Here is a 9,318-nt window from a genome sequence, read left to right on the forward strand (position 1 = left end):
GATGACTCTCTAAGACTTTCTTGTGCACACAATCCATGACTCGTTGTCAGGCTTCCTGACCCTTGGATCTCCTCCACCACGGTCAGTACTCTAGAGGCACTCTTGCTTTGCCTTGCCTCGCTTTAGTGAGGAAGTAGCAGAAAGACAGCATCACCTCAGTGCCTTGGCCCTGACTGAGCAGTACCGAGCTGATCAGAACCTTGTGATGTGGTGCTTTTCTTGTTGCGAAGGCCTGTCGACCTCGAAGGACCACTAACTGTGCCAGCTCTATTTTTATTACCAGGCACTGAATGCAACACCCCAACACCAGTCTCCTGACCCTCCCCCACTTCGTGCCCAGCTAACCATCTTGGGTCCCCCCCTCCACTTGACCTTGGGCGCTTCCCTCGCCGTTCACAGAGGGGCACAGAGGAGCCAGGCAAGGTCCTCTCCTTGGCAGTGACCAGGCGGAGAGCCGCTTCCCTCCTTCTCCTGCTTTCCCTTCTTTCTTGGCCTCTCTTGGTTCTCTTCTGTCCCTCTCTCCTCCTTTACAGAGGGCAGGATTAGCTGACTGGGGATGAGCCAGGGCCAAGCCCTTGCCTCCCAGTCCTCTGTCTGTCCCTCAAACGGAGGGATGATGGGAGTATTAGCATGATTCCCCCCACCAGGTCCCTGCGCCCTCCCAATCCAAGATGCTCAGATTTCCAGATTTCTGAGGTGCCTGGTGAACCCCCCTCCCCACCCCTACAGTGTGTTGGCGGTAGGTGGGGGAAGGAAACAGAGAAGTGTGTCCTTGGCTGAGGACAAGAATCTGTGTGACTGGGGTGCCTGGGTGGCTCAGTGGGTTAAAGCCTCTGCCTTCGGCTCAGGTCATGGTCCCAGGGTCCTGGGATCGAGCCCCACATCAGGCTCTCTGCTCAGCAGGAAGCCTGCTTCCTCCTCTCTCTCTGCCTACTTGTGATCTCTGTCGGTCAAATAAATAAATAAATAAATAAATTCTTAAAAAAAAAAAAAAGAATCTGCGTGACGTCTTCTTTGACCTTGAGAATGCCTTCCACACACCTTGCCCCTCAGGAGGCAGGGATCTGGCATTCGTCCCTTTGGGCAAGTCAGCAGAGGAGGCTCTCATAGTTCTCCAGCATGATTGAGCCAAATTCCTAGTCTGAGGCACGAGAGACAGGGTGGGGGTGGGACAGGCGAGGCCAGCGCCCACCTCCTGGGGGATCGGGATCAGCCTCTTAACATCCTTGTCACCTCAGTCTGTGCAGATGACAAGGGCCTCACTCACTCTCAGCTGCCCTTACCTGGCCCCACAGGCTTTCTCTCCTGCTCTGACTTGAGATTCCTGGCACCTTTCTCATGCCAAGTGGAGAGTCACCTCACCCCTCTGGGCCCGGCATGTGACGCGAGAGACGAGCAGACAGTCCGCCTGCTCGGGCTTGGAGGGAGAGCTGCCTCTGGTTTGTTCCACAATCTGGCCTCTTTCAAATTCCCTTCCCTTTATCCTCTCAGATCAAACAAATACACCTGTTGTTTATTCTTTTTATATATTTAATATATGTTCGCTGCAGAAAAGACATGAAAAGGCTATAATAAGAACCATCACCTAAAAAACCCTCGCCGTGAGCATGTTGGTATGTACTATTTTTTCTTTCTCCCCTCAGACACTGAAGATTCATCAGTGACAAGACAGGCAGGGTTCCCACTCTTAGGTGCTTACATGTCTGTGGGAAAAAGGATACAGGATCTTTGTACCATCGACTGACAGACAAGACAGACCTCTCGGTCCGCTCCCTCTCTCCTCGGTCTCTGTCTCTAGCTATCGATTTCCTCTCCAAGAAGCCTTCCTTTTCTTTTGCATGTATTTGCTGTGGCAGAAACAGGCTCCTTCTGCAACTCGGAGGTGCTGGATGTATGTCTGGGGGGCTGGGCTCTGGGCCAGGCAGGCGAGAAGACAGCCCCCCACTCCTGCCAGAGGCAGGATTCCTTTGGGTCCTTGTCCAAAGCGCTGAAGTCAGCCTGCGCCCCACACCCTGGACCGGAGAAGCCGCACCCCAGTGTAGGGAATATGGAAGGAAGGGCCCCTGGGAATGGACAGACGTGCCCCCTGGCCAGTCGCGAGGGTCCACCCACATGGCTCCTACCCAGCCGGGGTGGGGGGCCAGGACCCAGTTTGTTCCCCCAAACTGTGCCATGCAGGGGGACCACCCATTGCCCTTTCTTGCCTCCCGAGTGGTGCGAAGGAGAAAAGGGGGTGGTGAGGTGGTGAGGAAGGAAGGGAAAGTGAGAGAGGAGGGGAGGGAGGGGAGGAGAACCAGCCTTGTTTCCATAGCAACCACACATGTGAGCCAGCTGCTGTTGCCATGGAAACAAGGGGAGCCTGCTCAAAGGCTGTGCTGTCTCAGGGGAGACACAATTTTTGACAAAAAATACCCTTTGATAAAAATAAAGAAAAAATAATGAAAGCCACCCTCTCCGGGATTGGGGGCACTGCCGAGTGAGGTGACAAAGGGAAGGAGGGGGCTGGGCTGTGGGGGAGGAGGCTGCCTGCTGCTGAGAATTGCCGAGTCAGTGTTTTAGAGCCAAGGGGGCCTCCAGAATCACCCCCACTTAATGGATGCGGGAGGGAGGCTTATGGAGGGAGGTGGGCAGCTCGCTCAAGTTTCCAGGGCAGAAGGGAGCAGCTCAGGCACCCCCAGAGGGAGAAGGGAAGGCCCACGCTGGTGCCCTGGGGGTGGCTGGGCAAAGCCAGTGGGTTTTTCCCCAGCCCGGGCGGGGACACCAGGCAGGAAGGGAGAGGCAGGGTCAGGTGCAAGCCCCTGTAGCTGGGAGTATGTGTGCCCTGGGCACCCCGGCCTCTTCTTCTTCTTCTCCCCCACCCCTCCGCTAATCTCAGCCTCACGAGGTTTTGGCTGCCTCTCAGGGGACCAAGCTCAAGGCTAGAGAGAAATCACCAGTCAGAGGCCATGAGGGAACTTCCCAGTGTAAAGACGGGAGAGGGGGAAAAGGAGGGACACGCCCAGAGAAGGCTGAGCCTTCTTCTGTCTTCCCCAGGGAAAGCCCTACGGACCTGAGATCAGCTCAGTGGTGGGACCTCGAGGCAAGTTCATGGGCCACCTGGTTCTAGATGAGGTATTTGGCCAGAAGGAGGTGCCTCTGCTTGGGGTCCCATTCAGGGGAGATCAATCAAGACCCAGTTCATACAGGAAGGTGAGGTCTTAACAAATCAAGGTTTTCATAAATACAGGAGTTTCTGAACTGCAAGTTTCCAGGCAGTAGAGCCGGGCCCCTGGCCAGATAAGGGGAGCCTCGGTGGGCTCTGAGTGTCCTCCCGTTTAACCAGGACCATCTCCGTTTTTCTCTCTTTTATGCTTCTTCTTTCACGAAGCATTTTCCCAAATGCGATCTCCCTTGCTACCCTCTGACTAAGCTGAGATGTAGATGCACCGGTCCTCATCCTAAAGATGAGGACACAGTCTCAGAGAGGGGAAGCCCCTCTCCCAAGGTAACACAGCTCACCACAGCCAAACAAGAAAGGATTGAAACCCTGGCTCCAGCACAGAATGCCCACCCCCTTTCAAAGGAAGGGGAGAGGAGATGCAACCAAAGGCATGTTCCTACTCAGGGTGTCCCCTGGCCTCTCCTTGAAGAGCCCAGAGGCGGAACAGGATGCTGCCCTAGGGCCCATGGCCAAGGGCACATTTGGGGGAAGTGACCTTGCTGCCTTTTTGTCCCGGAGGTCTATCTCCTCTTTTCCTTGGGAGCTTTGTTGAGGCCTTAGCCGGGGGCCTGGAGGAGAGGGCGGGTGGCAGGAGGGTGCGACTCTGCCCTCACCTTGTAGAAGCTCCTCGTGCCTCCTGTCAGCTGCCCTTCACCGCTCCCCCCTCTAGCCTCCAAGGCAGAGACCACGTGGGTGAGTTGCCATGGAAACTGCGGAGTTCTTTTTGAAAGCAGAGCTGGGTGTAATCCGAGATGGCTGGGGGAAGGGTGCTGAGGCCGGGGAACCTAGGTGGGAAGATTCCACCTGTTTGGCTACGGTCTCCCTAGCTCACCGCTCCAGAAACCATCTATTTCAAGGCCTCACTGCCCTTCTTTCCCGTAAGACACCCGCCTCCCGTCATTGTCGTCGTGCCCTCTCTGCCCGAGTCTGTTTGCGATCACAGGCAGTAGCCCCACAGGCCCTGTCCTGATTCCCCAGAGAAGGAGCGGCTATCCTTGTTATACAACAGAGTGTGGCAAAAAAAAAAAAAAAAAAAAAAAAAAAAAAAACCAAGAGAGATCATTTTTGCCATCTGGGGGCCTGGACATAACCGCAGGGATTTGGATTATAGGGGGTGTGTGTGGGAAGGAGGGGAAACCTTGGGGACACGGTGCTCCAGTGGTGGGAAGCTGGACCCCATCCAGCTTCTGCCCACCGTGGTTCAACAGCAAGAGTTCAGGCGGGCTGACCTAGGAAACTGGAAAGCTCCAAGTCTGACCTAGGAATTGAGAGCTGGGTTTGCCCTGGGCTCCATCAGAATTTCCCCATTACCCCAGCCAGACCCTTGCTGTCCGCCTGCTCGTGCCTGATTTAGGCACTGTGCTTGGTCTTGTCTGCGGTCACTCTTGTTGTGTCCTCCAACCCCACCCCAACTAAGAGCAGGAGGGATAAGAATTTTGCTTCTCCACTTTGCTGTGTGACTTGGGGCAAATTGCCTAGCTTTGCTGAGCCTCAACTGCTTCTTCCACGAAACAGGGATAAGGAAATAACTGCCTCATTGGGTTGCTGGGGGATTGAAAGAGACAATACATTCAAAGTGATCAGCATAGCACCTGGTTTCCACACCACAGAAATATGATTATATTATTATCTATCCTTCCACACCCAAACAAGCTCTGCCTCCTCCAGGAAGCCTTCCTTTCTCTAAGGAGGGAGGAAGTAGGGATTAGAAGAAGCCAGGGTGCCAGGCACTTCCTGTGCACTTTTCCATTGCATTCTTGCAAGAGCCCTGGCAAGGAGGTGCTCTTCTTATTATCCCCATTCTATAGAGGTGGACTCTGAGGTACAGTGTCTTGCTCAAGTTCATTGGCTTATAAGAAGCGGGGTCAAGATTCAAGTTCACCCTATCTGGTTTCAAAGTCTTGCACTTTGTTTCTTACCCCAAGGTTCACCTCCCCTATGGTACAATCCTCCCCCAGCCGCTTTCCTTCTGATTGAGAGCAGTTTTTATTGCTTCTGATTTCTTTCTTGCCTTTCTCACCTGGCCTCCCTACACCAGGGCAGAGAGAAAGGAGGAGCAGAACCAGGGAGGGTCAAAACTCTGATAACCCCTGCGGTATTGGGACCCTAGGCAGGAGGGAGCTGGAAGCAGGTGGCCTGGCATAGGAAATCTCTAAACCGGGAGCCAGGGCCACTGTTGGTAGGGGTTGTGCGATCTCCGGGGGAAAAAAACTCTCCCCAACTCATTCTGATTTTCTGCTCAGCTCTGACCTTGATCTCTGGATCCCAGTCTGCCAGACCAGGGCTGGTGAGGGCTTGGTAGATGACCTTGACCTGGCTTTGTCAGTCTGGGGACTTGAAGTGTCTCCTTGAGGTGACGAGGAGACCTAGAGGTTGGGGGAGGTGGAGGAGAAGGGGCGGAGGAAGGACACCCGGGAGGAAAGGGAGGGGGGAGGGGAGACTGCCAAGTGTGGTTCTGAGCTCAGAGGGAGAAGAAAGGATGAGAAAGCAAGAAATGCGCTTCAAGGGCAGGATGAAAGGGGGAGGGAACTGAGGTCGGTGGGAGAATGAGAAGAAGGAGGAGGCCAAGAAAGTGAATGAGGGAGCTCGAGCAGGGGAGAGGAAATGGCAGGGTGGGAGGGGCGGAGGGAGAGAGAAGAGGAACAAAGACCGGGCTGAGCAGCTGCCACGTCTCCCTCCCGCCAAGCAAAGGCCTCCGAGGGCCGCTGAGGCTGAATGAGCCGGGAGCCAGCCATGACTCAGTCTCCGTGGCTCCTGCCCGCCAAATCCTTGCTGGCTCAGCAGTTTCCATGGGGAAGGGGGCACGTGTCCTCCACCACGCACCCCTTCTCTGCTACAGTGTCTTCTCTGAGGCCCCACGAAACCCCTACCTCCCTAGTCTTGGTGGCTGGTGCCTGCCCTCAGAGTTCTCCCAGGTGCACCGTCTCGGATAATTTTTCTAGAACCTTCCAAAGAGGTGGAAACCGGCCACTGCGCTAGGAGGCTGGGATAGGGTAAGAGCAGGTGTATATGCAGCCCAAGGAAGTCCCGCTCCTTTCACTGATGAAGCCTGGCCCCTTTCTGAAGAGACAGGGCCCAGGAATGGCTCCACCTTAATAAAAGAACGAAAATGTATTGAGAGCTTAGCAAGAGCTAAGCAGGTTGTCCTTTATCCTACTCAATCCTCGCAGCAACCCTGAGAGGTCTGTACTATCATCTGTTTCCATTTTCCAGAAGGGGAATGAGAGCTAAGGAGACCCAGCTCCCGGAGCTAACAATGGGGGAGGAGAAGCCTTGGTGTCTAACCTGTGGGGTCAGAGGTCATGGTCCCACTGGACTATGAGGGGATGGGTAGGGGAATGGTAGCTCTGAGGGCCTACGGAGAAGCTAATGTCTGTGATGGTTTGGGCAGGTCTCAGAAATGTCTGTGCCTCAGTTTCCCCACCCAACATCATTGTTGGCTGCAGAAATGTGTGGGTTGAGAAGCTGACCAGAGGAGCAAAGACACAGCCAGTGAGGGCCTCCTTGAAGGTGATATCCATTTTGGGGGGGAAGACCTGGGTACCCGGAAAAGCTATGTACCTAGTGTCCCCTCTTACCAGCCTCGCGGGCATCTCTAGGGACACCAGAGGCGTGCTCAGAAGGCCCCGCGTTCCTGAGGCTCCCACGAAGCTCTTTCTAAAATGCTCTCACTTTGGGGTGAACACACACACACACACACACACACTCTTACCTTCACAGCCCCCTTCTGTGGCATATAACGTTCACTGTGTGCTTTATAAGACTGGAGGAAACTGAGGTCACACACTTGGCACCAGGGACAGCAGGCACCATCTAGATGCCTGGGTACTAACGTGACATGTCTGCCTTCGGGGTCCCTTGTGGGCTCTCAGGGGAGGAGTGGGCACTCAGCATCCACTCTGTACCCAGGCCTCAGCCCCACCCCCACTACAAGACCCAGGGATCATCCTGCGGACGCCATGGATGCCAGTCACTCCTTTGGCCACCTGACAGGCTCTCTCCACACCCTCGTCAGCCTGAGTGAGGAGCTGTGCCTGCTTCTTGCCTGCCCTGTCACCTTCAGTCAGGCTCTACCTTAGACTTTGGACAAGGGCTTCCCCTCCCCCACTCCCTTCCCCCCACCCCGCCACCCATGGTCGTCCCCTTCTCCAGGGACCAGGCCTATGGCAGCTCTTGGTAGCCTAACTGTGTTGCCATGGCGGCCCTCACTTGGGTTTCAGTGGCTGCAGTGGGAGGGGGATGTCAGGCAGGGCAGGTGTGTGTGTGTGTGTGTGTGTGTGTGTGTGTGTCCCCATTTTCAGCAGCAGGTGAGTGGGGCTCAAGGAGTGGGATCCCATCCTCCTAGGGAGCAGCCAGCCCCTCCCAGCGCAATCCCAGCCAGCTTAGCTGCTTCCCGGAGGCAGGAAAGACTGCAAGACAGACAGAGGGACCCTGGATGGAAAACTGGAGGGGGGAGGGTGGAGATGGGCTTCGGCACAGTTGTCAAAGGAAGAAGGCCCGGATGTGGGGTGGGAGCTGCTGGAAGGAGGGAGCCAGGGCTGCAGAAGTGGAGATCCAGAGCCACCGAGGGGGGGACCCGGGAAGGGGTGGGCCCCTTATTTCTGCCAACCCCCCCTCCCCAGGTCTCCCGCTGCGCTTCCCCAGCGGAGAGAAGGCCCCTCTGCTCCTCCAACATGATCTGTAATTTCCGGCAGACATTTGAGGTCCCTGACATCTGCATAATGTGGGCCAGTCTCTTAGCAACGGGGAACAGCTGTCTGGCATTTCCAAGATTAAACTGTAACTATACACGGTCCTTGCCAGGGAGAGGGGGAGGGGGAAGGGGATAAACACTGCCTCCTGGCATTTTCAGACTCATTTAGCTTTTATTCATTTCCTGCCTCCAGTAAAGAGGCCAGGGATTCGGGCTGGGCCGGGCTGTTACTGCCCCTGCCTCGGCGGCTGCTGAGATGGCAGATTGCTCTTCACCCAGATCCGTTTGCTCGTAGGAGGGGAGAGGGACAGGGAGAGCGGACAGCACCAGCCGATTGTTTTCTATTGTATTTATTTTTTTTCTAGGTGCGGCGATCCTGGCGCGCACCTCCCAGGGGCAGCTCCGGAAAAAAGGCTGTGTGGTCCAGCGGTTAAAGCTCCCAGGCCTCTCTAGCCTGGTTTAATTCCGTCTAGCTCCCTGGCTAATAGCTGTGTGACCTTGGGCCATACCCCTTTACCTGTCCACACCTCCAGCTCCCCATTTGTAAGAGGAGATCATTCTATCGCCCCAAGGGGTGCTGTGAAGATAGAAGCACGATTAGTAATGGAGCCTCTGTGTTCCTCGACCACCCTCCTGCCTGGTCAATTGCGTTAGCGACCTCCGGCTCTGCTATGAGGCAAAGGTAGGCACAGTCCAATTCTCAGCAAGCCACTACCTTGAAGAGCCCCAGGCAATGACATTTTTGCCCCATAAGAATTCAGCAGCACTCAGCAGTTCCCACAGGGCCCTCTCTGCTGCCCGGCCCGGAGGTGGCCTAGACCTTGGCCCGCTCAGGCCCAGGCAGCCCCTTGTCCCCATCCCAGCCCCTCCATGGCCAGCTCCCACCATTTGGCTGCAGCTCCTGAACTCCTGAACTCCTGAACATGGTGTTTCGGTTTTGATGCAAGAAGGGGGGGAATTAAAAGGGCGGGTGTGGGGAGGGCCAGGAGGACAGGATGGGAGAGGGAGGAGGAGGGAAAAACCCTTTCTCGGCCCGTGCTGGCCAGTTCCAGGAATGTGTTCTCGGACATCAGTGCCAAAGCAGTGACCCAGGCAAGGCAGCCAGGCCGGGAGAGGGAGCGGCCGGGCGCGGGGGCAAGAGCTCCCCCTCCCGAGGCAGCCTCTGCTGACTCACGGCTGCTCCAGCTGGCAGGAGCCCTTCCTGGGGACGGCTGTTGCTAGGATTCCTGGGAGATGACTGATTGCTTCTCCTTGAGCTTGGTGAAAACATGTTTGTAGACTGCACACAAACACACACACATACTCCTGTGGGCTTGCACGCCCAACCCGGGTACCTGCATGTGTGCGCGTGCGTGTGCCCAAATACGGGAAGGCACACCGAGCGTGCGTACTTACTGCTCCTGAGGCCGTTGTGACCCTCACATCC

The sequence above is a fragment of the Mustela putorius genome, unplaced genomic scaffold, assembly GCF_011764305.1.
Source record: "Mustela putorius furo isolate JIRA1106 unplaced genomic scaffold, ASM1176430v1.1 tig00000129_pilon_pilon_pilon, whole genome shotgun sequence".
Lineage (NCBI taxonomy): Eukaryota > Metazoa > Chordata > Mammalia > Carnivora > Mustelidae > Mustela > Mustela putorius.